Here is a 24,817-nt window from a genome sequence, read left to right as displayed (position 1 = left end):
GGCCAATGTGGGGTCACCTTGGGCTTGGATTGAGTCAGACCAGGCATTTTCCAGAGGTACAGTGACATAGAATTGCAGGGCACTTTTCCCTGTGCTGTCCCCTGAGAAGTTTTCATTGATGGGGAGAACCTGCCTTCAGACCAGATGTCTACTCCCTGCCCACTGCTGGGGTCCCAGTAGGAGTGGTATATGTGGTTAACTTCCCCTCTCCCTGGGGCAGGAGTAGGAGTCCCAGTAGGAGTGGTATATGGGGTCCCAGTAGGAGTGGTATATGTGGTTGTTAACTTCCCCTTTCTCTGAGGCAGGAGTCACTTTATAGTGGTGCTGGCTTTATTAGGGATGTTTGCACACTGCCAAGCTTGTGGCACTGCTTTGAATGGGCTGCTACCAAGAGCATATTGGAGGAGGCCAGTCTGCAGTGGAATGCAGGGGCAGGGCACACTGTTAGCATGTTAGATAGGGCATGTTGGCAATGCACTGGTTCCTGTAGGTATCTGTGTGTCTAGACTAGGGGATGTAGGAAGCAAATGGCACCTACTAGCTTCTTTATTCCTAGAGAATTCACCCAATGCTCCCTGCCCCTCCAGCACACACTCTGAGATTAGTAAACAGATCTTCCTCTGGTATACCCCAGGCATTTTCCAAACTGCTGCTTCTATGCTCTGTCTCCAGGGGCTGTTAATTGTGCTCTTAAAAAGCTGGGACTCAGTTTCCTCTTACCCTACTGGCTTTCCCACAAGCCAGCTGATTTTTAAAGTTCCAGGTGTTAAGCCCCACTGATTGTAAGAACTCACAAAATTCATTCCCTCTCATTTTCAAAGCCAAATGTTATGAGGATTCATCTCCCCCATGCGAGTTCCTTATGCCTGGGTTGCCTGGCATGGGGATTGCTCCTCTCCCCTCTCTGTTCCAGTGGAGTCACTGTTCCCTCCTGCAGACAATCCCACAGGTCCCTTTAGCTCCAGACCACGTCTCTGCCTTTCCTCGCCAATGTGGCTCTTCTCCACATGTAGCTGTGGAGTCTGTTCTGCCAGCCTTCAGGTAATTTTCTGGGTTGCTTACACTGATGTGGGTGTTATTTAGTTGTATCCATGGGATGAAGCACTCCTAGGATCCTCCCACTCTGCCATCTCCCTGGAATTTAATTTGGAAAATCTTTTTTGGCATTTAAACTAAACATCAATGTGAGTACAGCGTTCCAGTACAGGTCAAAAAATAAACAATTAGTAAAATATGACACTGCTAAGACTATACATCATATTTTGGATTTGGGCAACAAAATGTATTGTTTTAAACTTAAAGTAATGAAAAATATATGCATATTGCAAAAAGTTAAAGTACACAAAAGTATTTAGACCTCCATCACTTAAACTCATTAAACTCAAAGACCTCCATCACTTATGTTCCAAATTATCCTATTCTTTCCCCACCCCCATTTCTCACTTCCTTTCACAAAATGGAAATTCTATTACCAGTGTGGTATATATCCTTTTTGTGACATTTATATACATATATGTGTGTATGTATGTACATACATTTAAGTAAAGATTGTTTTTCTCACATATGTGATTATATCATTCTACAATCTGATTTTTTTGGCTTACTATAAGTCTAAGAGATTGCTAAGTATCAGAGCATGTTTATTTTCATTCTTTCTAATTGATACATTGTATTTTGTACTAGATATACTATAATCTACCTAATCATTCCTTTTAATATGATTGCTTGTATGGCTTATTGCTTTTCACTATTATAAGCTTTTCTGAAATGAACACCTTTGCACATTCATATCTGAGTATATGTATATATGTGTATTTTTTTAAGATAAATTTTAAAGTGGAGTATTTAGATTTAAAAATACCACCAAAGAGGAGAGCCTGGGTGGCTCAATTGGTTAAGCTTCTGACTTTGGCTCAGGTCATGATCTCATGGTTTGTGGGTTTGAGCCCTGCCTCAGGCTCTGCACTGATACCTCAGAGCCTGGAGCCTGCTTCCGATTCTGTGTCTCCCTCCCTCTCTGCCCCTCCCCACTCACTCTGTCTCTCTCACTGTCTCTCAAAAATAAATAAACATTTAAAAAAATACCACCAAAGGTCTACCCAAAATGCTATACCAATTTACCCAATATATATGTATGTTAGTGTCCATTTCTATCTTTATCAATACTAGGTAGTATAATTTTTTAAATTTATGACACTTTGGAGATTGTGTATGTTTAATTTCATATATACTTACTTGAATTTTCATAATTATTCATTGTGATTTTTTGTTATACATTATACAGATCCATATTTTTCTCATTATATGTGTGTGTGTGTGTATAGTGTATATATATATATAGTGTATATATATATACACTATACACACACACACACACATAAATGTTGTATTTACATGTGTTTACATGTGTTCTTTTTTTGTCTTTCTACCGGATTGTGTTTTTATTATTAGTTGTAGACTTTAACCATTGTGAGTTACATAGTTCTATCATGTTTTCCTACGCTGTCATTTGTCTTTATTCTTTCAAGTATGATGTTGGGACATAAAGAGGTTTAACATTTTTATATAATCCAATCTGGTAGTATTTTTATGACTTCTGAATTTAGATCTTGTTTATAAAGCTTTCATCACACCAAGATTATAAAAAATTTCTCCTGCACATTCTTCTAATATTTTCAGTTTATTATTTATATATTTTGTTTAATCCATCTGTAATTTATTTTCATGTATTTTGTTATGTAGGGATCTAACTTAATTTTTATATAAATTTCCTATTTCCAAACAGTATTTATTGATTATTGCATAATTTCTGCTGATTCCTAATGCAGCCATTTCTAAATGTTTATGTGTATTTCTTTCTGGTTTCTTTATTCTATCAAATATATAAGTGCTTACCTCTTTGTCCAAGATACACTACTTAAATATATGTATTTTAAAATTTTGCATTCATATATAAAATGGAAAATTACCAATATTAATTTTTTCTCTTTCTTAAAAGTTTATTGGCTATTCTGGTACATTGTCTCTTCTTTCTGAATTTTTGAATCAGTTTTTCAAGTACTGTAACAAATTCTGCTATACTTTTTGCTTTCCTTATTAACTAATGTTTGTAACAATCACAGAAATTTTATCCTTTCTTACACAACTATAAAAGTCTTTTTTAGGGGTGCCTGGGTGGCTTGGTCAGTTAAATGTTCACCTTGACTTCACCTTAGGCCATGATCTCACAGTCTTGAGATCAAGCCTGTGTCAGACTCCACTTTGAGTGTGGAGCCTATTTAAGATTCTTTCTCTCCCTGTCGTTCTGCCCATCCATGCATACTTTCTCTCTCCAAAAAATTTATTTATTGATTAATAAATAAATAAATAAATAACAAAAAACTAATCTTTAAAAAATTGTTTATACTCTAAATGAATTTCAAATGTGGTTGGAGAACAAAATGATTCCTAAAAACTCTTTATTAACAATTTTTTAATAAGGTCCAAAAAAACGCTTAGCACTTACCTTAAGATCATTTGAAATATTACATTTTCAGTGGCAAGTAGAAGTGATCTTTGAAAGCACAGCAAAACCATCTCCAAAAGTTCCTCCACCTAGAGAGTATTAAAACCTTTAGAAATAACATCACCAATAAAGCTTCTCTAATCTGATTGTCTATCAAGTCAGAGAGAACATCTAAATGAATTAATCTTTTAATACTAAATAGATTGTATGTTTGATCATTGATATTTTTCTTACAGTGAATGGGAGACTATATACTCCTATATGAAGCTGTGAAAAAGTATGATGTTAATATCAACATTCTGCCTAATTTGGCACATAAAAATATTCCTTACACTGTGTTTTAAAAAAGGCAATGGAGAGGAAGGAAATTCAAAGATAACTTGTTCCATGATATCATACATTTTAAAGCCACCATGGATTCAGATAATAATTACAATTTTTCTTGTCCCCAAATGTCCCTATATAGGCTAATATCTGTGTGCTATATCCTCATAGCCAACCACACACATGCATGTACTTGTTTTAATTGACAAAGATTTACAGATGGACATATACATATATACATATATCAACACACAAATATATATGCTTCACCACATGCATGTGCATACATTGGAAAGAGTAGAGCAAACAAACAAGTAAAAACAAAACAAAAAAGAAGATAACGAAAATTGAGGCGGGAGCCATGGGTGCACGGTGAAAGAGAGCACAGAAGGGAACAAATACACATGGCAAAGGTGGGGAGTGGCGGCAAGAAAGCTGTATACATATAGCAGTGGGATAATTTGACACAAGATGTAGCTACATCAGCAACTATTGTATCTGACCTAGGTTTCTTTGACCCTCTCACCTTCCAAAATTAAATGCAGACATAAGACTTTGAGAAAGGCCAGGTATTTCTCTAAAATTGCATCTAGAATGAGCTTATTAAGGTTATGAGAATTTCTTCATTTGGCCAAGAATGAATTCACATGTTTGTTTTAAATAGGTATGATATACACACCAAATGTGAAATGGAGTTGTTTTAGAACATTGTTCTATGTATATATGCTAGTAGAAAGACAATGTATTTCTTGGGAAGGAAACATAATGTACAGCATCTGATGTCAGAGCATCATATCTAAATTTTTTTACTTCCAACTGATTTTTTTATTAAAACAAAAAAAGAAATGCTTTTATCAAGGTTGTCTACAATGTAGACAAGGGCATGTAATTGGGAAATATTGATATTACTTGAATAATGGGCTTTTAAACATTTAGCTCACTATTTATACATGATAGAACCTCATTTTGGATACCTGTGAACAGAGTACTTTTGTGAGTTAATGCAGGCAGATGTATAGACAGTTATATTGAAGGAAACTGCTTCTGGGATACATGCTGTGGGCAATGTACTTCCTGATATGTATATCAAAGCTTAAGCATCATACAAATGAGTAAATCCAAATTAAGGGGCATCCATTGGCTAAACACCAACTTTTATCTTCCTAAAAATAATTTCTGTTGAGAGGCACCTGGTTGGCACAGTCGGTTGAGCATCTGACTGTCGATTTTGGCTCAGGCCATGATCCCAGGGTCATGGGATCAAGCCCTGCATCAGGTTCTGTGCTGAGCATGGAGCCTACTTAAGATTCTCTCCCTCTGCTCCTCTCACTCACTCTCCGCTCACTCTCTCTCTCTCTAAAATAAAATAAAATAAAATAAAATATAATATAATATAATATAATATAATATAAAATAAATAATTGATAATTGATTATCAAATAATTGATAATTGATTGCCATTGATATAGCAACTTGCACTAGGAGTTAATTTAGCGATGGGTGACTATCATGGTGCCATCCATAACTCATTTTGATTTTTTTTAATAAAAACAAAGACAGTGGGTAATTTGTGAAGGTGATAAGTTAAATGCATTTATAATAATGCCTCAATAATTAATCACTATATAAGCTCCTTATTTACTTTCCTCCCATTCCCACCCGCCAATGTATTCTTTCTTAGAAATGTAGAGTTACCAAGACAGGGCATACAGATTTGCCAATGCACGGGGCACACAGATTTACCTCAGTCCTCTTCATTCTTCATTTGAGTGCTGCTAAAATCTTCTCAGATCTTAAACAGTAAGGGAGGACCTACTGCACAGCCCCTAGCTAGATTTAGGTATGATACAGAGAGGTATAATGTACATTCAGGTACAATGTACATAACCAAAGATACACAGATTGGGAAGGAAGAAATAAAACTGTATTTGTTTGCAGATAACATGATTGTCTATGTGGAATATCTAAAGAATTGACAGAGAACTCCTGTAACCAATAAACCATTATAGCAGGTTTGTAGCATTAAGGTGAATATACAAAGCCAGTTACTTTTTTATATAATGGCAATGAACAAATGGAATTAAAAAAATTTTTTTTTCAATATATGAAATTTATTGTCAAACTGGTTTCCATACAACACCCAGTGCACATCCCAAAAGGTGCCCCCCTCAATACCCATCACCCACCCTCCTCTCCCGCCCACCCCCCATCAACCCTCAGTTCTCAGTTTGTTTTTTTTTTAATTTTTTTTCAACGTTTTTATTTATTTTTGGGACAGAGAGAGACAGAGCATGAACGGGGGAGGGGCAGAGAGAGAGGGAGACACAGAATCGGAAACAGGCTCCAGGCTCCGAGCCATCCGCCCAGAGCCTGACGCGGGGCTCGAACTCCCGGACCGCGAGATCGTGACCTGGCTGAAGTCGGACGCTTAACCGACTGTGCCACCCAGGCGCCCCAAGTTCTCAGTTTTTAAGAGTCTCTTATGCTTTGCCTCTCTTCCACTCTAACCTCTTTTTTTTTTTCCTTCCCCTCCCCCATGGGTTTCTGTTAAGTTTCTCAGGATCCACATAAGAGTGAAAACATATGGTGTCTGTCTTTCTCTGTATGGCTTATTTCACTTAGCATCACACTCTCCAGTTCCATCCACGTTGCTACAAAGGGCCATATTTCATTCTTTCTCATTGCCACGTAGTACTCCATTGTGTATATAAACCACAATTTCTTTATCCATTCATCAGTTGATGGACATTTAGGCTCTTCCCATAATTTGGCTATTGTTGAGAGTGCTGCTATAAACATTGGGGTACAAGTGCCCCTATGCATCAGTACTCCTGTATCCCTTGGATAAATTCCTAGCAGTGTTACTGCTGGGTCATAGGGTAGGTCTATTTTTAATTTTTTGAGGAACCTCCACACTGCTTTCCAGAGTGGCTGCACCAATTTGCATTCCCACCAACAGTGCAAGAGGGTTCCCGTTTCTCCACATCCTCTCCAGCATCTATAGTCTCCTGATTTGTTCATTTTGGCCACTCTGACTGGAGTGAGGTGATATCTGAGTGTGGTTTTGATTTGTATTTCCCTGATGAGGAGCGACGTTGAGCATCTTTTCATGTGCCTGTTGGCCATCCGGATGTCTTCTTTAGAGAAGTGTCTATTCATGTTTTCTGCCCATTTCTTCACTGGGTTATTTGTTTTCCAGGTGTGGAGTTTGGTGAGCTCTTTATAGATTTTGGATACTAGCCCTTTGTCCGATATGTCATTTGCAAATATCTTTTCCCATTCCGTTGGTTGCCTTTTAGTTTTGTTGGTTGTTTCCTTTGCTGTGCAGAAGCTTTTTATCTTCATAAGGTCCCAGCAGTTCATTTTTGCTTTTAATTCCCTTGCCTTTTGGAATTTAAAATTAAAAACACTATATTATTTACCTTAACACCAAGAAAAAGAAAAGATTTACATATAAATCTGACAATATATAAAGATCTATGTGAGTAAAACTACAAAACTCTGAAGTTTTAAGAGTGTGAATTTTGTGAAGTGTGAGTTCTATGTGAATACCTTAATAAATGGAGAGATTTTCTGTGTTTATGGATAGGAAGACTCAACATCATCAAGACAGCAGTTCTTTCCAACCTGATCTATCAGTTTAATGCAATCACCATTAAAATCCCAGCAAGTTATTTTGAGGACATGGCTAAACTGATTCTAAAGTTTAAATGGAGAGGCAAAAGACCCAAATAGCCAACTCAATCCTGAAGGAGAAGAACAAAGTCAGAAGACTAACACTACCCAACTTCAAGATTTACTATGTAGCTATGGTAATCAAAACAGTGTGATTAGTGAAAGAATAGAAAACTGGATTAATGGAAGAGAATAGAGAGCCCAGAAATAGACTCACACACATATAACCAAATGATCTTTGAAAAAGGAGCAAAGGTAATATAACGGAGTAAAAATAGTATTTTCAATATACGTTAGAGAAACAACTGGATATCCACATATAAAAATTGAATCTAGCCACAGACCTTACATCCTTCTCAAAAATGAACTCAGAGTGGATCATAGACCCAATATAAAATGCAGAACTTCAAAAACTCCTAGAAGACATTGTAGGAAAAAATCTAGATAGCCATTTGTATTGGATATGGCAATGACTTTTTAAATATAACACCAAAGGCACAATCTGTGAGAGAAGTAATTGAGAAGCTGGACTTCAACTGTGGTCTGTGAAAAATGCAGTCAGGAGAATGAGAAGAGAAGCCACAGACTGGGAGAAAAATATTTGTAAAAGTCATATCTGATAAAGGAGTGTTATCTAAAATATAACAAAGAACCCTTAAAACTCAACAGTAAGAAAGCAAACAACCCAATTAAAAAAGGGTCAAAGGGGGGCGCCTGGGTGGCGCAGTCGGTTAGGCGTCCGACTTCAGCCAGGTCACGATCTCGCGGTCCGTGAGTTCGAGCCCCGCGTCGGGCTCTGGGCTGATGGCTCAGAGCCTGGAGCCTGTTTCTGATTCTGTGTCTCCCTCTCTCTGCCCCTCCCCCGTTCATGCTCTGTCTCTCTCTGTCCCAAAAATAAATAAACGTTGAAAAAAAATTTAAAAAAAAAAAAAAAAAAGGGTCAAAGGCCTTAAAAGACATCTCACCAACGAAGATATACAGATGGTAAATAAGCATATGAAAAGATGTTGCACATCATATGTTATCAGGGAAATTAAAACAATGACTTACCACTACATATCCTTTAGAATGACCAAAATCAAGAACACTGGTAAGACCAAATGCTGCTGAGGGTGGAACAAGAGAAATTCTCGTTCATTGCTGATGGGAATGCAAAATAGTACAGCCACTTTGGAAGATAGTTGGCAGCTTTTCACAAAACTAAGCATGCTCTTATATGATCCAGCAGTCACATTCCTTGGTATTTGCCCAGTGGAATTGAAAATCTGTGTCCATACAAAACCTGCCCGCAGACGTTTATAGCATTTTTATTCATAATTGCTAAAATGTGGGAGCGTCCAAGATACCCTTCAGTAGTACTACATAAACTGTAGTACATACATAAATGAGCTATTAAGCCAGGAAAAGATACGGAGGAACCTTAAACTTATACTACTAAGTGAAAGAAGCCAATCTGAAAAGGCTACATGCTGTAAGAGTCCAACTATATAACATTCTGGAAAACGCAAAACTATAGAGATAATAAAAAGATCAGAAGTTGCCATGAGTTAGAGGGAGGGAAGGATAAAGAGACAGAACATGGAGGATCTTTAGGTCAGTGAAACTACTCTGTGTGATACTATAATGGTAGATACATGTCATTATACATTAGTCAAAATCCATAGAATGTACAACATCAAGAGTGAACCCAGAATGTAGGTCATTCTGTTGAGGCCAAAGGTGACATGGTCTAAATATGTGGTCTCTGTTGGAAATATTGAAGTCAGGAATTCTTGGAATTCCAAAAGGAGTAATGTGATAGATCATTCCTCAAGCCAGTATCCCTAAGAACAATTTCTCCTGCCAAGTCTTTGATAAGCACAGGATATAAGACAGTGAAGTCATTCTCTCTAGCAAGACCTGGAATAATGGTACCTTCATTGCTGATCTGCAGCAGATCCTTTGGACATCAAATAAGCAAGTAGTAAATTTAATCTTGTATTATGAAAATTAGGAAATCTAACAGGGTTCTATTCTTGCCTGAATAAAAGAAAACTCCACATATACATGTACCCAACATAAGGATTTTCCCCCAGGATGTGTTCACCAAAGACCACAGCACCCCATTCTCTCGTACACAGCAAGGATTATTGAGGCAGAAGAATGTTAACATATTTGATGAAGTGGTTCTAGGCATCTATCTAGCCATAGAATAGCTTCAGTAACACCCATGGAGAAGTTCTATGCCACCCTGCTATGCCACCAGACAATAATTGTAGACGATAAGGATACATCAATAAATAAACTAACCTGCTACACAGTTTGATTTCTTTACCTCCAATATATTGAAGACTATCTGCTAACATTGTGTTTGTTAGATAATACTCATTATAACCCTTCTTGATAATAAGTACATATTAAAACTATTTCTCAGGGTGCCTGGGTGGCTCAGTCGGTTAAGTGTCCGACTCTTGGTTTCAGCTCAGGTCATGATCTCATGGTTTTGTGAGTTCAGGCCCCGTGTCGGGCTCTGCCCTGGCAGTGTGCAGCCTGCTTGGAGTTCTCACTCTCCTTCTCTCTCTGCCCTTCCCCCACTTTTGCTGTCTCTGTCTCTCTCAAAATAAATAAATAAACTTAAAAAAATTAAAAATAAAACTATCTCAGGGCGCCTGGGTGGCGCAGTCGGTTAAGCGTCCGACTTCAGCCAGGTCACGATCTCGCGGTCCGTGAGTTCGAGCCCCGCGTCAGGCTCTGGGCTGATGGCTCAGAGCCCGGAGCCTGTTTCCGATTCTGTGTCTCCCTCTCTCTCTCTGCCCCTCCCCCGTTCATGCTCTGTCTTTCTCTGTCCCAAAAATAAATAAACGTTGAAAAAAAAAATTAAAAAAAAATAAAATAAAATAAAATAAAATAAAATAAAACTATCTCTCTTTCTTTTAATAACATTCATGGTTAATCTCTACCTTAAAATAGATATTCATGCTCTATACTATGGCAAATAGTTCAACTAAAGTTCACTAATAGATAATGGCTCTCTATATAGTTTCTCAAAACACAATCTCCTGATGACCTACCAAGTTAAGACAAACTCTGTGGACCTTCAAAACTAGATTTGGCCCCTGACTACTTTTACAAATTTTTGCCCACATTTTTTTTTCTCTCCTTTTTACCCTTCTGGCAACCGAAGTGGACCCCACCGTTTCTGAATAGAATTTTTCTCATTGGTCAGTGGCTGGTTCTCCTCTTGCACATGCTCCTTTTGTTATGTTTGCATGTCGAAAGTATGCATCCTTTGAACTAACTCTCTGTTCTTAAACTGTTTTCTGACACCTCCAATTAAATGGGAAATCTCTTTTATATCATTAAACGCCTTGTACTTTATTCCTATACAATTAACATTTTGATTCATTCTTAACATTTGTATACTTCTAGTGATCTTGTAAGCTCTATTAGGCTAGGAATTTATATTTTGCTTGCCTTTCCCTTAATGAACTTTATACAAAGTAAAATCTGAATGTATATGAGAATTGAAATGAATTAAATTTGACATAGTTCCCTTATTTGGCTTGCACTTGTATGTAACTTTGTTTTTAGTTCCATGTGTTTTCTTGAGAAATAGTACTTAGATTATCCAAATTTAAAAATAGGGGTCGCTGGGTGGCTCAGTCAGTTAAACATTTGACTCTTGAGTTCAGCTCAGGTCATGATCTCATGGTTCATGAGACTGAGCCCTGCATTGGGCTCCATGCTGACAGCACAGAGCCTGCTTGGGATTCTCTCTCCCTCTCTCTCTCTCTCTCTCTCTTTCTTTCACTCAAAAATAAATAAGTAAACATTTTCAAAAAAGTAAATAAAAATAAATACAGAACAGCCTCCTCTCTCTCTTCTTATGATGATGAACAGTCAAAGATGTTAATTCTCGGGAGGGTAAAATTTTGATGGTGTCCTTAGAAGGTGAAGTCTTTTGAAAGATACCCCAAATATTCAATTGTCTTTCTTTAGTATTGGAAATAGATTGGAGGGTCAGAAGTGTGTTGTCTCCTTCTTTTTAAAAATGATATATCCGAAATATTTGAAATCAAGCCTTTCAGTTAGAACAGTCACATAAAAATAATTCCCTTTTCTTGCTCTGTAGCCATCATGAATAACAATATTATTTCTGATAAATTATAGTTTCTGGTTTTGAATTTGTCTTAATGTGGGTCACCTTTCCCTCTTAGAGCAGTAGGTTGTTTTGTCTAAATGTTTCTAAGTAAGACTTCTGTGTATTTGGCCTTATTGTGGCATAAGTAGAAAACCGCTAATTACAGATGCTGCTATTGTTATCTTCAAACAAGAAAGAAAGGAAAGAAAAAAAACCCCTCTGTTATAAAATTTGCTTGGGCTGAGTGCACAGACTCCATTTCCCGAAGTATAGAGTGATACACACTGCTACATAAATAATGAAAGTTACTGTAAAATCTGTGTCCCACTAACTCTCCCTTGATATTAAACAAGGGCAGTTCTGTGTTTAAAATACTAACCTGTTTATTCTTATAACATTCAATCTCTTCTAGGAATTTCAACTGCTTTTGAATTTATAGATTGTTTCGGATTATTCACAGTAAGTGGCCTGTTTCTCCTGGAGTTTCTTTGAATTGAGAAGCCCCCCAGGGAGGCCAGAGAAGAAGAGAAAGGAAACAAGCCTGACTCACCATAGTCTAGTTAGTTTACAGTTTAAAGTGAGTAATCGAGCCGTGTGACCAGCAGTGTGACCTTCAACTAGTAAGTGCTCCTCATGGACTTACAGTTAGGAGCCTTTTAATTTGTGCTCTAGTCTTATCCAATATAAGGCTTAATTAATTCCTTTGCCTTTTTGCAGCCTAACTTGGAACAATAATATTAACAACTTCTGGAGATGCTATATCAATTTAATTAATCCATGCTCTGCTAAATTTCAGCATTCAAACATATTAATGTTAACTGATTGATCTTATTCTTTTGTTTTTTTCTGGGTGGTAATTTTATACATACGTACACACACACACACCCTTGATGTTGCCTTATTATTTTCACTGAATCACAAACTTTCACTCTGACATGGTTTTACTCTTTATTTTAAAAGACAAAGTGCTGAAGAGTTTAGAATAATGTTACCTTCCCCTTGCTCACAATAAAACTAATGTGAAAGAAGGTATACAATTTTGCCTTAAATAATTATATTAACTAGGCACATGTGGGTGGCTTAGTCGGTTAAGCATCCGACTTTTGATTTCTGCTCAGGCCACCATCTCAGTTCATGGGCTTGAGCCCTGCATCCAGCTCTGCACTGACAGTGTGGAGATTCTGTCTGTCTGTCTGTCTGTCTGTCTCTCTCTCTCTCTTTCTCTCTCTGCCCCTCCCTCATTTTCTCTCAAATTAAATAAACTAAAATAGATTATATTAATTAATGGCCAGTTAGTATAAGAATATTAAGTCAAATGGTAAGAATGGTAAGAAATACTCTTCGCCCAGCTGCAGGGTCTGGTGCTCAGTTTCAGGAGAAGGAAGAAAATTGATATTAGTGTCATGTTGTAGGAGTATCTACTAATTTTACATAGAATTACCCGTGTACAAGTAATTCTGCTGTAGGGACAGAAAAATAACAATGTGTGAATATCAAAGCTTTAGGAATATTTATTCTTCATTTTCTCCAGGTTAAGTAACCGTCTGTGGTCACGATCTGTGTACCTCAAGGGAGATTAGTAATATTTATTGAACAGTTTCAGAGTGCTTGGAAATGATGGTCAGAGAAGAAAATAAGAGAACGTGATCTTTACGTTCGAATGTCTCTATTAAAAGCAGACAAGATCTTTTGAGGCTGCTCCATGGTGACTTTCACATACATTAAGCGTGTTCACTTAAATGTAATACTGTTTCTATCAAGATGTATGTGAATTTATAGTTCTGCAAATTGAATCAGTTATTTATTTGTTTAAATGTAATCTTCATACCTGCTTTACAATAGGATTCTGTACGTCCAAGCAGATAACCTTAAGATTTGAGAATCGAGTGATGGAAAGTCTCTTCACGGTAAACAGAACAACTGTTTCTATTACAGTGCCCCTGGTTCTGAGAGGTGTGGTGGGCTTGAAAAGAAATCATGATATGGTCCTAATTTGCTTCAGAAAACAACCTTGAACTGAGCGATCCACCCATGTCACATTTCTGAAATGCAGCATTTGTTTTGGTGACATAGACATGGCGGCCCTCCTTGGGTAAGTGGTTGATAAGCACCTCTCAGATTGATGATCACTCCCTGCCAGCTTTTACACGATGGCTTCTCCTCTCACTACCATCCACTGTGGCAAGGGCCATAGTTATCTCCACTTCTCCAAGAGAAACTGCTTGAGCAATAGCAGTCACAGTTGGGACAGAAGTAAAGTTAGAACCACTTTCTCCAAAAGGTGGCCATCTATGGGGCATCTACTATGGTTTCGTGAACTCCTCCTTAAGTCAAAATGCATATCACAAAACTGCTGGTCTTCTAAGAGCACAGGGATGTGTGCTTGGGTGTAGACTCCTTCCTTACTCTCTGGGGGCGAGGTGCCATCTCTTCCTTCCTACTTGTGGTAAGAAAGATTCAGCTGCGGATTGCAAAACTTCCAAGTCTCTCTGAGGACTACTGCCACTTCTTCCAGTTTAGAGCCTCACTGACAGACTACAGATGCTGAGCAAGATGAAGGCGACCAAGGCTGGACGGGATCCCTAAAGATTTAGCTTTCACAAATGAGACTTAAATAAGTGTATCACCAAGAGAATCTACTCTTTGAGATAACATTTTCCCTGAATGGAAGGACACATTTTTAAATATTCTTTGAGCTCCAGTCAACTTTAACCAAAAAGACCTTTCTCCTATATATATATTTTTAAACTGGAGTCTTACTGTATTTTCACTAAATGAAATTGGCTGCAGCTGTTTCCCTAAACTCTGTAACAAGCAGGTATGAGGGAACAAACACTTAAATGTAGAGAGAAGTTTTGTGAGAAGGATTAACCTTTTGAAGGGGGGATAATTTGATCACTTGCAGAAGAAACCCTCTAGGAGCAGACTTTAGGAACATCGGTATGAAGTATCAGGGGACATGGAAGTGACGTCATCAGAGGAAGAGACTGGTCTAGGCAGCGGTTGAAGCAGGGGACAGAATCAGCAGAGGGCAGTGCTATGAGGAGAACGGTGGAGCATCAAAACGGACTCCAAGCCACATACAAAAGTTATTCGAAATGGATCATAAACATAGAAGCAAAACCTAAAACTACAAAATAGGAGAGAGTTCTTTAGATCTTCAGTTAGGCAAAGATTTCTTAGGCAGGACACAATAATCACAAACCATAAAAGAAAATGTGATACACTGGATTTCATCAATTAAAATCTTTTGTTCTTTGAAAGATATGGTTTAAAAAATGAAAAGTCAAGTTGTAGACCAGGAGAAATTTTTTTTTTAATTATATATCCAATGCAGAACTTGTGTCCAGAGTACACGACGAATTCTTTCTTTTTAAATTGAAATATAGTTGACACGCAGTGTTACATTAGTCTCAGGTGTACAACATTTTGATTGGACAAGTCTATACATTATGCTATGCTCAGCACAATGTAGCTACCGTCTGTCACCTGCAATGCTATTATCTTTTTTTTAATGTTTATTTATTTTTGAGAGACAGAGACAGAGCATGAGTGGGGGAGGGGCAGAGAGAGAGGGAGACACAGAATCTGGAGCAGGCTCCAGGCTCCGAGCTGTCAGCACAGAGGCTGACCCAGGGCTTGAACCCACGAACCATGAGATGATGACCTGCGCCAAAGTCAGATGCCCAACCGACTGAGCCACCCAGGCTCCCTATCTTAATAAGAAGACAGACAAACCCCCCCTTTTTTAAATGAGCAATAGATTTGCATAAGCATTCCCCCCAGAGAAAATATGCCAATGAAAAAGAAGCACATGAAAAGATGCTCCATATCCTACTTATTAAGGAAGTCAAAACCACAATGGGCCACTATTGCATACCAATTAAAGTGGCTCAACTTATAAAGACTGACCATATCAAGTGTTGGCAGGAATGCGCAGCAACTGGAACTTTCATATACAGTTGGTGGGAATGCAAAATGGTACAATCAAGAGACAGTTTCTTTTAAAGGTAGATATACATTTAATGTACAACCCATAATCCCATATCTAGCTTTTTACTAAAGAGAATTGAAAACATATGACCACACGAAAACTTGAATATGAATGTTTATAGCAGCTTTATTCATAGTGTCCAGAAACTGGAAAACAGCCAGGTTCATCAACTGACAAATAGGTAAACAAGTAATGTTATATTTAAATGATGGGATATTATTTAGTAACAAAAAGAAACAGACTACAGTTGTATATGGCATGGGTGAAAAAAGCCAGGCATATAGAACTACATTCTGTAAGATACCGTTTCTATGAAATTTCAGAAAAGGCAAAACTATAGTGAAAGAAAAGAGAGGGACTGTCATGAACCAGGCCATAGAACAAGGAGTGTGAGGGGACTTTGGAGAGAAATGAAAATGTTCTGTATTTCAGTTATGGTGGTGGTTATACGACTGTATTCATTGGTCAAAACTTAACCAAAGTATACACTTAAAATTAATTAACTTTCTAGCATAGAAAATTATATTTAAATAAATATTATCTTTTTTTAAAAGTTCATTTATTTTATTTTTGAGAGAGAGAGAGAGAGTGCAGGGGAGGGGCAGAGAGAGAGGTAGAAAATCCCAAGGAGGCTCCATGTTGGCGTCATGGAGCCTGATGTGGGGCACAATCCAATGAACTGTGAGATCATGACCTGAGCCAAAATCAAGATTTAGGCTCTTAACCAACTCAGCTACTGAGGTGCCCCATAAATCTGATCTTAAAAACTAACTTACAGTTACCGAATTTAAAAACAAAACCAGTAAAGACAAGAATTACAAAGACCAGAAAGGACACCGTCTTGCTTTAAGCTGAGGGAGTTCGCATGCTGGAGTGAAAATATCATTTTCTCAAGTAACAATCACATAACTTTTATGACCCTTAGTGTCCCTAGACATAAAACAAGGAGAGTAAACAAAATGACCTTTATTTATAGCTCTGAAATTGGCAAAAGGTTTAGGTGTTTTTATATCAAGGATAACCAATTTTAAAGAACATTTAATCAAGAATTTTGGTTCCATTTTATCAGGCTATATTAATAAAATTGAAAAAGGAAACTCTGATTTATGTAGTTTGACAGTATTTCAAAACAAGTTGAAATGGAAAGTTTGAATAAGCAAATACAGGAAAGAAAGTGGCTCCCTAAATAAAGTTTTCATATAAAAAATTCCTCTGATGTACCTCTTATTTGCACAAGACTGTTTTAACAGTTCAGAGGATTAGTCACTATCAACACAGACCAGTGGAGTTTAGGGTATCAAAAACACATGGAGTTATTAAGTAGTAGACTTGAAAATATCCATTGGTGCTTGTCATTAAGAAAAAAAGAAACAATAGATGAAGTGTTAAAATGGTGGAAGTATAACAGGGAAACCTTGTGTTTTAAGAACCACAATACTGAAATAACTTCAAGGGATTGGCTTACACTCAAACAGGAAATTGACCAAATCAACATTTGGCTTGAGATAATGAAGTGATAAAAGGAGCAGAGGGGGGAGCACAACTGTGCCCGAGAAGGAGGCAATGGAAGTTCTGTGTTCAGCTACAGGGCTGTTTCTGAAAGTGTTTTTAATTAAACCTCTCCATTCAGTGTTCTTGAAACCTAAATACAATACTGAATTAGTGCCTTTGGGAACAGGTATAATAAAAAAAAAAAAAAAGGGAAAGAAAGAGAAAGGGAAAGAAAGAAAAAAAGAAAGGAAAAGTAAAAGACTAGTAAAAGCATCTCAATCTTTTCTAGAACAAGTTCTACACTGTTTCTCTTTATTGATAGTCCTATTTCAGGCAGTAACAAGGAAATTAAGAAAACAAGCCTATTGTGAAAGCAGAGGAAGAAGTAGCGAAATTGCACAAAAACACCTAAGAATGAGTGCTGGCTGTTCCCTAATCCCTGCCTCCCCAGTCCGTCAGATGACTATGGATGCTGAACAAGATGAAGGGGACAAGGCTGGTTGGGATCCCCAGATTTAACTTTCATAAATGAGACTTAAGTCAGGGCGTCTGTAAGAGTATCATCTATTTATGACATAACAGATCTGGAGCTGAGTTCAGATCCAGAACCTGGTAATGGGAACATGATATTAGGAGGCAAAACCTGGGGGTGGGACCGAGGACCTAACCATGAGAAACAGTTAATCTAATGAAGTTAACCAACCAGAGTTGAAAAAGTAGATAAGGAGTTAAACCAATGAGGCTTGGAGCCCAATAGAGAGTTAGTAGGTAAACACAAACAGCCTAGGAGTGAACTCACAGGCTTTCAAAAGTTGCACCAGGGGAACTTGGGTGGCTCAGTCTGCTAAGCATCCCACTCTTGATTTCAGCTCAGATCATGATCTCACAGTCCCTGAGACTGAGCCCCAAGTCAGGCTCTGCGTTGACAGCTTGGAGCCTGCCAGGGATTCTCTCTCTCTCTCTCTCTCTCTCTCTCTGCCTGTCTCTCTCTCTCCTAAAATAAATAAATAAACTTTAAGAAGTTGAACCAAAGCGCATGAAAATGTTCTCTTTTTTCTCTCTCTTCTCACTCCTCTCTCTCTCTGCCATATTATTTATGTCTGTATCCCAATCTGAAATGGGATTGACCCAAATCCAAATCACTGCAGGACTCTAAATGGCATAGGGCATTTAATTTTGTACATTGGGAGGTAATAAGTAAATAAATCTTTGAGGTAACAAATAATAATAGCTAACATTTTCAGAATACTATCTATGTGCCTGGCACTGTCTTAGCAATTTACAAACAAAGCAAAGTGAAAAACTTTATAAGGTAAGTACTGTTATCATCTCCATTTTATAATGACACATTTTAATTGACTTATCAGATGTCATACAACCTAAGAGGAGAGTGGTAGAGTAAGAATTAAAACCCAAGCAATCTGGTCCCAACCATGATTAACAACCGCAGGCCAATGGAATAGGCTGGGAGGGACTGAGATCTAGAATGAAAACCATCTCCTAGAATGGAGATGATCCCTGGAAAAACAGACCCAAATACAGATGCAGGGAGGAAGTTTGGTCCAGTGCATGGAGCATGGTGTCCAGAGGGTGTGGCAGTATTTAACAGATGCTGGTGCAGCCCGGCAGTCAGACCCAGAGGTTCAGCCTGGATTGAGGAGGTGCCAACAGATCGAGCAAGAGCTTTGGGAGGAAATTTAGACAAGCAGTTGTCAGTAGGGCCCCTGGCAGCCATTTCAGGATGGCCCCTGTTCTAGAACTAGAAACACTAGAAATGGCACCAAGATAGAGCTCAAGCAAAGGAAACAAGAATGGAACCTAGTTCTCTTACTGATGAGGTTGAAGCCATCGCCATGTTTGCACCAAGGCTCAATTTCCCCTGGGCTGCTCACAGCCAATGACTGAGTGCAGTGTGGATACTAAGGCAGACTGTGTCCTGGGAGATTCTCTGACAGACTGCTTTGGTTTGCAAAAGGCTTGCCAAACTTTCCGTACATGGCATAGCAAGCTTCTCCACAACACTTCTTTCTTCTTCACTAATTGCGATCTGACAAGCTCCCTACCACCACCTTCTTCATCATTTCTTTTTACAGATGCTTCCTCTAGTAAATCCTTACACCCTAAATCCTATCTGTGCTTCTGCTTCTTGTAAGACCCAGACGAACAAAAGCATCTTACATTTGTATCATACTTTACAATTTACAAAGCATTTTTACATGTATTTGTTCATTTGACCTTTAAAGAGTTTTGTGAGGTAAGCAGGGTAGGTACAACTATACCCATTTTACAGGTTTGGAAATTGAAGTTCAGAGAGATCCAGTGCTGTTGATTGGTATGCAGCCTCTAAGGTGGCTCCTCACAACCCCTGCCTCCTGGTATTTACATCCTGTATTCCCCTTGTGAGTGGGCTGGACTTATTGACTGATTTTTAATGAAAAGAATATGGCAGATTAGATTATAAAAGACCACAGCTTCCGTCTTGGGTGCCCTGCCTTGCTTTTTTTTTTTTGTATCATTTGCTCCGAAGGAAAATAGCTGCTGTGTAGTTAAGGAAGCCCCATGGAGAAATTCATGTGGCAGGGGACCAATGCCTGCCAACAACCACGTGAGTTGAGTTTGGAAATAGGTCCTCCACCTTCACCCCCAGTCAAGTCTATGGCGAAGACCACAGCTCCAGATGACAGCTTGACTGCTACCTCCTGACAGAACTTGAGTCAGAGACACCCAGCAAAGGCAGACTTGGATTCGTGATCCACAGAAACCGTGACATAATAAATGCTTCTTATTTGAAACTGATAAGTTTGGGGATAATTTTTAAGTGGCGGTAAAAAACTAATAGAGTATCCAATGTTCAAAGTGAGTAAGCGGAATGCACCACTGAAACTTACCCGAAGCATTGTCTAGCTGCACTGTACTCTTGTTTCTACCCCAATCTGCAGTGCTTCCTTTCTCCATTCTTTTAACAAACAAATTTGAATCCCTAATTGTTATTTTTTTATGCTTTGGTCTATTAGCCATTTTTGCTTTAGTAACAAACAGCCCTCAAATTTCGGTGGCCTTTAACAGTGAACATTTATTTTTGGTTCACAGGTCTGTCAGTTGGTCTGGCTCTGCTGGACCCTTCCCCGGCCTATTCCGGTCTATTCTATATATCTTCACATCCCAGACTGAAGGACCAAGGCTACCAGGGCTGTCTTTGTATGGAAGTGTCATACGTCATTCCATTCCATTGACCAAGGCAAAACATTTAGCCGACCCAATAGTGTGACAGGATACTAAATGCTGCCTAGAAAGTCATGGGATGTTACAAAGCAAAGAACATGGGAGCTATAGGTGGGAGGAATAATGTCATCTCCCATATATGATATGGGATGGCTGTGAATTCAGATTGTATCAGTGGTTGAAAAATTAATGCCTATAAATTTTAAAAATTAAAGCATTAAGTGTAATAAATTAGTCCCCCTAGAATTCACTATGAAAACACCAACACTCAGCGAAACTATTGAGCAGGAGGACAGAAAACACTAGATTGTCGTTTGGAAAATGAATTGGCAAAGCAGCAATGCCCAAAGTTAGTGACCATAGTTTAGTCATGATGTCTTTGCAGTTATAACTTTTAGAGATGGGAAATTGAATTTCTTCTCAGTACTACTCTCTCACTTAAAGAGGCATTTTTCCTTCTCTTTTAAAAATGGGCATGAAGTCTCATGGGGGAAATGTGTGAGACCCCTTGCTTAATCCGTAAAATGGTTACCACCCCCTCTCAACCCTGAATTGGCCAGGAACATGATTAGAATTTCTTAAAAGTTGTTAGCACTATCCCTTGAAGGAAAAAGAGAAAAAGAAAAAAAAAATGATGCAAATCTTCTTCTTCTTCTTTTTTTTTTTTTTAACAACCAAACGTTCCGGTAATGATTTTCCACTCTTTGCCTATCTTGATGCTTTAAATAGATTCTAGGTTAAAAATATCTGCTAAAATAAAATAAGAAATAGGCAGCTAGAAAATTAGGAAGTAGGCAAAACTAATGAAAATAATTCTAAAGACTATTGAAGATACAGTCCTACTAAATGTTTTTTTTTAAAGAAATGTCAATATTTTAACCTTTTCTAGATAGTTTTTTTCACAGCTGATTTTGAGATTAACTTCAATGTCACCATTACACTTTTGAACAAAAATATCACAGCAACAATATGTGTTAATGTGTAGCAGTCCTGCTTATGCCCTGACCCTGTATAAAAAGTGACCTAATAAATACAGTGGCCACGGAGGGGGGAAAGTATAGGTTTGAGGAACCAATGCAAAATCACTGTGCTTCAAAGGGATATCACTAGGAATAAGGCATATACAGGGTGAACTCTCTATGCCTGTGCCTTAGGCTGAGAGAGACCAACATTTTCAGGTTTGTATGAGCTTAATTTCCAACTTCCAGGTCAAAGGGTGGACCATCATTTCTTTTCTTTTCTTTTCTTTTCTTTTCTTTTCTTTTCTTTTCTTTTCTTTTCTTTTCTTTCCTCTTCTCTTTTCTTTTCTTCTTCTTCTTCTTCTTCTTCTTCTTCTTCTTCTTCTTCTTCTTTTTCTCCTTCTCCTTCTCCTTCTCCTTCTTCTTTTTTATGGTAAGAGGAATCGGGGAGTTCAGTTCTATTAGCCACTTCCAGCCTCCAGTTCTTTCAGAGCTAATTCATCTAGGTAGAAAAATACTTACAAGCAATCTACTGTTTATGCCCAAGGTTATAAAATTGCAGCATGTTTTTTGAGTCCTTTAAGCCATGTCCTAAAACAATACAATGAAAATATTATTCCCCAAAAGTTTGTTAATGTGGATTGGTCACTTTTTCTGTCTCTTCTGTAGGTCCTTCCCCAAGTCACTAATTCCCTAATTTTGTTTACATTTTTATTTCCCCCCACTATTTTTACTTTCTGGTTTATTTTTGTTTTTACTTTTCTTGCCTCCCATCTATCTATATAAATACACTATGTTTTTCATACTTACCTACCCATGAAATTGAAAAGCATTTTTATTTGTTATACTTACCAGTAAATCAGGCCCTTTTTTTAAAAATATAAACTTATAATCAATAACTGAATTTTCTCTTTAAATATACTTTTTTTTCTTACTTATGTACCTTATTTTTATTGTTAAAGGGGCCTGATCAGTAGATTTCAACATAAAAAAAAGGCTCTTTACTGTTTCTGTAACACAATGAGATTGAGCATTGGGAGACTGACACTAAGGACCTCTTACAGATGTCATTAAAGAACAATACTTAAACATTAAACTTTATCAGATGAGCCCTATATTAAATGAGATTAAATATGTTCTATTGAATACTTGATTCCATAAAAAGCTACATAGCTTGCCATGGTTTATTTTTAAGTGTATTTATTTATTTATTTATTTATTTAGAGAGTGTGAGGGAGGGAGGGGCAGAGAGAGGGAAAGAGAGAATCCCATCATGGGCCTTAATCCCACAAACTGTGAGATCATGACCTGAGCCAAAATCAAGAGTTGGATGCTTAACTGACTGAGCCACCCAGGCACCCCAACTTGCCATGTTTTCAAAAAATAAACACTTAAATAAAAATTTAGAACTACTTTGGGGCGCCTGGGTGGCGCAGTCAGTCAAGCATCTGATTCTCGATTTGGGCTCAAGTCATGAGTTTGAGCCTGGCATCAGGATTCAAGCTGACAGTGCAGATCCTGTTTGGAATTCTCTCTCTCCCTCTGTCTCTGACCCTCCTGTGAGCACTCACTCTCTCTCTTTCAAAATAAATTAATCAAAAAATAAAAATAAAAATTTAGAACTAGGTTTTTTTTTTAAATTTTTTAAATGTTTATTTATTTTTGAGAGAGACAGAGACAGAATGCAAATGGGTTAGGGCAGAGAGAGAGGGAGACACAGAATCTGAAGCAGGCTCCAGGCTCTGAGCTGTCAGCACAGAGTCTGATGCGGGGCTCAAACCCACGAGCAGTGAGATCATGACCTGAGCTACGAGCAGTGAGATCATGACCTGAGCCGAAGTCGGACACTCAACCGACTGAGCCACCCAGGCACCCCAATTTAGAACTACTTTTAAGTGAGTAGTCCATACAGTGTTTTTGGAGTCTCTAATACATGTATCTGTTGGGGTACACAAACTCCAGGCCTTAGTGTTCTTGTAAAACAAGATCAGTAACTTAAACGAACCTCATGTTCTATTAATTTATTTTATTTACATATTTTCTGAAATTTATCAAGCCATCTTTAACAAGTCGCATGAACTTCAGTTACTTCCTTAAGATTTGTCATAGGAAGAATTATAATAAAACCTCAGATCTAAAAACTGCATAAATTTAGTAAAACTGTACACATTTTTAAAAGGTATCTAAAACATATTGAAAAATTGCAGTCTAATATTTATGGTTGTGATTTCATTAAGTAATATCTTGTTATACTGGATGATACAAAAATTGTAATTTACCTGGTTCTATTAAACAAGCTTAAAATACAAATAAATATAAACAAATGTAGTACTATACACAACGTTGTGAGTTATAAGACCCACATGTTAGTTTACCATTCACGCTTTTGCATTCATTTTTTTTTAATGTTTATTTATTTTGAGGGAGAGAGAGACAGAGTGTAAGCAGGGGAGGGGCAGAGAGAGAGAGGGAGACACAGAATCTGAAGCAGGCTCCAGGCTCCATCTGTCAGCACAGAGCCCGATGTGGGGCTCGAACTCACAAACCATGAGATCATGTCCTGAGCCGAAGTCGGACGCTTAACCGACTGAGCCACCCAGGCGCCCCTGTACTCATTTTTTTTAACAGAAAATCTAAACTTATCCATGTTTGGGTACTAATATTACATGCATAGATTTTCGTAATCACATGAACTCATTATTTTAATCAAGAACATGAGTAATAACAACTAGATGGTCACCTGGGGAATGCCATTAAGACCTGACGTAACTAAGAGCAAAATTTCACTCATGTTCTTCAGTGAATCAGAACACTGAGCTAAAGCTCTTCCCATTTTCTTGACAGTGTTTCCTGTTGTTGGCCAGATGCATAGCCACAAGCTTAAGTGCCAAAAACTCAGAGAAGCCATTGACGAAAAGAGCTGGAAAGTAAGTCATTCTCCCACAGCTTCTAGACACAAATTCAAAATATAGAGGGATTCACAGACATGGAAATCTCTGGCTGCCCATTAGAACTATGATTCCAAATGTTTGTGAGGCATCTCCCCACCACAGATTATAAGAAACATTGCTGTGTTGTTTAAATGAAAGCAATAAAACTCAGTGACCATAAACATTATAATTTATTTCTACGTACACTGCTACTACCAGCACTTGAAAGTTGGTTTCACTTTTAGTCAAGGCCCTGTCTTCAATGAGTAACTGAAGCAACTGAAATTCAAATTAAATCATCATATTGTTGGTCCCTGGCTATGCAATTTGGCAACTGACAAGGGGAGCCTCCTGGCATACTGGGTAGACCCAAGGCAAAGCAGATATTCACGTTCAACCTGATGGTCAGGTTGGCTGTTGTAAGAAGAGCTATAGAGAGTAAAGTTCTATTTTAGGCCCAGATAGTGATACTGAATTAATACGACCCACTATACAGAATTTTCTTTTAGTGTAACATAATTTCTTTTCACCAATAATTATTAAATGGTGGGTGACAACCAAAATGAGGACCACTGTCAAAAGGAGCCAACCTTGTGT

This window comes from Lynx rufus, unplaced genomic scaffold (genome assembly GCF_022079265.1).
Source record: "Lynx rufus isolate CCGP_SWC_20201006 ecotype Redwood Valley unplaced genomic scaffold, mLynRuf1.p SCAF_7, whole genome shotgun sequence".
In the NCBI taxonomy this organism is placed as follows: Eukaryota; Metazoa; Chordata; class Mammalia; order Carnivora; family Felidae; genus Lynx; species Lynx rufus.
This window is presented reverse-complemented; position numbering follows the sequence as displayed.